Here is a 6,000-nt window from a genome sequence, read left to right as displayed (position 1 = left end):
TTGCACATGAAATTGAATAGGTTCAATCATAGGTAAAGCACGTGACAGACTTTGATTCATTGAGAGGATAATGGGAAAACGCAATGAGTCTATAAAGAAGATTGCTTACAAATACGGTAACCTGTGCGTCTATATTAGATTATTGTTCATGTGTGTGGTACCTCATTAACTTGGATTAATAGGAGATAATGAACGAATATAAAGTAGCGTAACACAAGTGATCATAGTTTTCTTTGCCACATGGGAGAGTGTCACGAAAATGTTGAAAAACTTGAATCATCAGATTCTTGCGGAAAAGTGATAATTATCCCGGAAAAGCATACTTCCAGAGTTTCAGGAAGCAGTGAAAAGTCCAGAGATATTCTTCATTACCCTACATGTCTCTCCCGTAGGGCTTGTGAAAAAGATATTGGACAGATTACAGCACGCATAGTGGCATTTAAGCACTAATTCTTTCCATGTTGAGTTCGTAATTGTAACGGGTAAAAATCCATGGATCAATAACAATAATAAAAAAATACATGATGTGTTACCCTACTAAGTGCCCTCTGCCATGCACTTCACGGTGGTTTGCAGAGTGCAGAGGTAGATAAAAGAAACTAGCAACAAGGAAGGAGAGAAACAGCGACTACCACTAGGGCAATGTCTCTTGTGCACAAACAAACTTTATTTAGTGTAGCCTGTAGAGTATGTGAGGTCTGTTGACAAGTGACATGTCTGAAACTTGCAAATTTTCATAATGAATGAAGGAACAGAATCAAATAAGCAGTCATAGCATAAGTCCGAGACCGAAACTCTACTGTAGCATTTGTTTACTTTTGTGTTGTTCGAACATAAGACTGAGTGGTATATGGGGCACTACATATAGAATTTTCAGTGGCATTGGCAACACACTATTTCCGTCTCGGAACCATTTGATTATTGTTGAATTTCCACATGTGATATGCAGAATCTTTGTAGTCCCGGCGCGGGATTGGTCAAACACACCCGGGATAAACCTCCCCATTTGAAACAAGTGTGACGGTGTGGTAAATAAGAGCAGTCAACACTTACGTGCGATCAATTGTTTCGTGTGCTAGGGCCTCGCATTTGTAGGTCGTTGTCTCTATTGTGGGTAAGTACGAAGTAAATTTGTTACTCTGCTACGTTTCGCATGCATAGACATCAGATTTGTTCCAACCGACCGAAACGCAATATTCATGATGTTATAGTCGTGTTTTTTCTGCTAATTCGGTTCAAACAAATGCTGATAGTGCACGAGACATTATTTCTTCGGCTATTAATATTATACCACACACGTGTTTTTCCAATATGCATTATATAGAAACATACGAACTTTTCTTATTTCACGTAGTTACAGTCACCAACTTGTAATTAATGACTGCTATTACACCAAACTTTATGCATTCTCTCAGATAAAGTGGTTGATTTTGAACTTTGAAAGTAATTTATCGTAGAAGCCTTATGAATGAACTAATAATAGGGACTGCAATAGTATACAGTAAGTGTATGTATCAACAAAGCAATGGGAAAATTTTCCTTCTCAGAAGGGTAAGGAAGTTTGGCGCTAATTATTTCGCCCGTGTATGGATGTTTCACCAACCGCAGCAGTTAGTGTTGTTTACCAAGTTACGGTTGAGATGTGCTTTAAAGCTCCCTATCGACGTCAGATAGGGGCTGGGGGGGGGGGGGGGGGAGCGCGAGGGGGAGAGATGTTCTAGAAAATGACTCAGTGTACATGATTTTTTTCCGATAGTAAGATTGTCAGGGTTAATGTATCTGTGAATTTCAATTGCTTCATTCCAAGGAATAATAAATCTTACTTGCTGATAAGAGAAATACCACGTTACTTAATATTTTACTTGAGTAAAGTCGCGTAGAGTCGCTCCCCCCCCCCCCCCCCCCTTTTTTTCCCCCTCGCCTTCTGGCATACCACGTACAAATTTTCACAACTCACTAGAATACGAAGAGCTACATTTAGAATATGTTTGCATTTGCAACTATATTTTATTTTAATAAATATCTTATGGTAACTAAATTTTATATTTTGGAACATTGCTAATATGTTTAGTGTAGGTATATAGGTGTAATTTATTTGAGTATTGGATTCTAACTCTTGGTCTCTAATTTACTGTCCATAGTGTTGAAAACTTGGAGATTCCCCTTAGAGTTGCATGACACACGTGAAAGTGGAGGGCAGCAAACATGAAATCACTATGCATGCTGTCCTTCCTATTGCTGATAAATGTGTGAACATTAGCAGAAGCATTCTATTGCAAAGATCCAAACAGCAAATATAGCACACCTGCTGACAGAAATGCAAAATACTCAACAATAAATGAGGGCATAGTATTTCTTTATGCTAACATATTCACCTCATCTCCCATCCATGCAAGGACATATGTAAATATTGTGTATGTGTATATTAAAGTGATTTGTTTTTATTGTGTTAATGATGTCAAATCCTTTATCATTATGAGATAATCCCTAGATGATAAACATTTCTCAAACAACGTTTTTAACTCTGCTCTAAAAGCTGTTTCCTTATCAGCTTCAGTACATTGTAAAGTAAGAGATTAGTGTAGATCACATGGCCTTGGAGTGCAAGTTGTTGGCATCTTGTCGTTGTTGTTCTTGCTCACTCTATGTGGAGGGAGCACCAGTTAAGTGTGTTGTAATTGCAGTAATCACTGTTAGTTTGTACATGTCAAAGTTTGGCTCTGATCAACTACAAGCATGTGTATATGTATAGTGAGAATACTCTGAGCAGACAAAACTTCAAATAGGTGTTTTTTGCAGTGCACCCTTGGAGCACATTGTCAAGATTTGAATAGCCCTTTTCTATAAAGTAAAAATTTCATTTGACTGTTAGTTTTATTCAAACATACTAGTCTATGAACTACAAGGGACTGAAAGTAGCCAAAGAAAGCCGATCTGACACCTTCTGGAGAGCAAACTTTAATTGCTTCTTTCACTTATGGCATTGCTTTGTTAATGTGAAATATGCTAATTTGCATCATGGTTTTGCATCAGAGTTAAACTGTAGGTCCCTTATACTCCTCCCCCCCCCCTCCCTCCCTTCGTCCCTGCCCTCCCTTCAAATAAGTCTTGTGACTGTCTTAATGAGGCATGGTATGAATTGCTCTCCTGCACCAGCCTCTTCATTTCAGAGTAGCTCTTGTTCCTTAGGTCCTCTATTATTTACTGTATGTATTTTAATATTTGTCTTCCCCTCAGGTTTTACCCTCTACAGTTTCCTGTAGTACTGTGGAGGTTACTCCCTGATGCTTTGACACATGTCCAACCACACTGTCCCTTCTTCTTGTCAGTGTTTCCCATATTTTCCTTTCTTCCACAATTATGTGGTGAATCTCTTAATTCCTTACCTCATCAGTCAACCTTATTTTCAACATTCTTCTGTGGCACCACGTCTCAAACATTCATATTCTCTTCTGTTCCAATTTTCCCACTGTCTGACATTTACTACCATACAACGCTGTTCTTGAAACATATATAATCAGAAATTCCTTCCTCAAATTAAAGTGTGTGTTTGATGCCAGTAAACTTAACTTGTCCAGGAATTCCCTCTTTGTCTGTAGCAGTCTACTTTTTATGTCCTCCTTGCTTTTTCCATTCTAGGTTATTTTGCTTTCAAGTTAGCAGAAGTCCTTAACATCGTCTACTTCGTGATCACCAGTTTTGATGAGTTTCTCAGTGTTCTTATTTCTGCTACTTCTCATTACTTTTCTTTTTCTGGTTTACTCTCATCCCATATTTTGTACTGATTAGGCTGTTGATTCCATTCAACAAATCTTGTAATTCTCTCCTACTTTCACTGAGAATGGCAATGTCACCATCAAATCTTGTCATTGATAATGTTTTACCCCAAATTTTAATCCCACTCTTGTAATGTACAGATTGAGCGATGGGGGCGAAAGTCTGCATCCTTATGTTACAGCCTTTTTAGACTGAGCATTTTGCTCTTATTCTTCCAATCTTATTGTTCCTTCTTTATCTTTGTACATATTGTATATCACCCAGCCTATCTATCTACCAAAGCCGAACCCTTCCATTGGTTTGCCACAGGGTATAGTGTGATTCGGTCTCGAGCATCGTTTAGCATTTACTACAGAAAATGTAGCATATGAGGACGTACTTGACCATTTTACCTCATTCTTTTAACTCTCTACACACATTAATTGTGCTAGTAGTATCGTTGGTAACACTTTGGAACTCGCAAGTAATTTCTCCTCAGATATCATGTTTATTTACAACCTCCCTCTGCAATGCTAGACGTTCCATGTCGGTCAGTACATGAGGTCGTGGTCGTGGTTTTCTTCACGTGTACGCTTTAGAAGGCTTGGAATCTATGCTAGATTTGTTACTCAGATGACATCCAATGACTAGTCAGTGTTCAAAGTCTCTGAGCACTCCGGACCAAACAATTCTGCTGTTACTGCTTCTCTGCTGACAACACAATACTTCCTTCATATTGATCAGATGATTTAAGGGGTAGAGTTATTCAATTCAAAGGTCAGAGTAAGGATGGGAAGATGCCTCGTGAAATGCTTTGTGGTGTTCAAATAACATTTGGGTCAATGTCAGTTTTCCTTTTTTGTGGTCTGTTTTAATACACCGTCTTATTTTTATGCCCCAGGTGTATCGGGTTAGGAAAAGAACTTTTATCATAAGATGAGAATAATTTATCCATGTTAAGATGCAAAAGTAAGATTATCAAACCAGAATAATTACACACATTGAGTAATGTAACTAAAATAGGTTTAGCCAGTAGGGACTTAAAGCTGGTCATTGAGATCTTTTAGACAAGATATTGAAGGACAGATATGATTAAATCCTAGTGAGGATATGTACAGAGCCTAAATTGATATAATCTTTTAGAGAGAAAAATGCTTCTGTTGTACAGATACATATTCAAAACAGCAAATGCACTGGTGTCAAAGATTATCTGGAATTTTGCCGTTACAAAGAGAACAAGACTTAGGTGGTTTGCAAGTGTATGCAAGATGGTGGAAAATGCAGTTGGTGATAGACAGATCCAGAGAGGGTTGTTAGGGTTTCAATGTGGAAGATAGAGAGGGGTCCCTGCTGTGCTGTTATTCCATCTTCTGTGTTAGCATGCGTCTCTCTCATATTTGTTATTTCCAACATTCTATCCAGTGTGGTTTTGTATCCCAGAATTTTTCTGCTCATTAAACATATGTACGCCATTTGTCTGCCACATGTGCCCTCCCATCGTATGCCGCCTCCTTTGACGATTCCTTTGATCACCAGTATGCGGCACATCCCTCTTCCCTGTTTTCTCCTGGAGTTCATTTTTGGCTCTTGTTCAGGCAGCTTAACTTCACGCTCCCTGCAACTTTCCCGGTAGGTGTGAACCCTTCACCACATTGGCTTTGTATAGTGGCCCATGTTCACCTCAGACCTCAGTTGCTTCCTAAGGACACTACTCCAGCCTCGCTCTATTGCCTTCAGTTTCATTGCCTTCATGTGGAATTTTGCGATAGTACCTTTGTGTACATTGATGGCTCTCGGAGTGACCATGGTGTTGGGTGTGCCTTCATCATTGACACCGATGTTTTTCGGTATCGGCTTCTTGAAACACAGCTCAGTATTTACAGCAGAACTCTTCACCCTGTATCAGGCGATGCAGTACATCTGGCGACACAGGCTTTTCAATTGGGTTATCTGCTCAGTCTCAGTGCCCTTCAAAGTATCTGTGTGCTGCACTCCATCCATCCCTTAGTGCAACAGGTCTAGGAAAGCTGTTACTTGCTCACTGTTTCTGGAGCCAATATGATGTTTATGTGGGGTACCTGGTCATGTTAGTCTGACAGGAAACGAGGCTGCTGAGCAGGCTGTTGTCCTTGTATTTCAGCCCACTAGTTCTTACATTCCCTCCAATTGTCTCTGTGTTACCATCTGCCAGCAGGTGGTGTCACTTTGGCATCACCACTGGTCCTCCCTTCATGGGAACTAGCT

At 39.5% G+C, this 6,000-nt stretch overlaps 1 protein-coding gene across 1 annotated transcript in view; it reads left to right on the top strand.

Moving 5' to 3' along the window:
* The first annotated feature begins 1,000 nt into the window (after window positions 1–1,000).
* Window positions 1,001–6,000, top strand: part of LOC126183797 (uncharacterized) — a 258,705-nt gene continuing 253,705 nt past the window's right edge. Inside the window, exon 1 of the mRNA XM_049926039.1 lies at window positions 1,001–1,114. The gene's annotated coding sequence lies outside the window, so the exon portion shown is untranslated. The remainder of the gene's footprint in view (window positions 1,115–6,000) is intronic.

This window comes from Schistocerca cancellata, chromosome 4, assembly GCF_023864275.1.
Source record: "Schistocerca cancellata isolate TAMUIC-IGC-003103 chromosome 4, iqSchCanc2.1, whole genome shotgun sequence".
NCBI classification, from domain to species: domain Eukaryota; kingdom Metazoa; phylum Arthropoda; class Insecta; order Orthoptera; family Acrididae; genus Schistocerca; species Schistocerca cancellata.
This window is presented reverse-complemented; position numbering and strand designations above follow the sequence as displayed.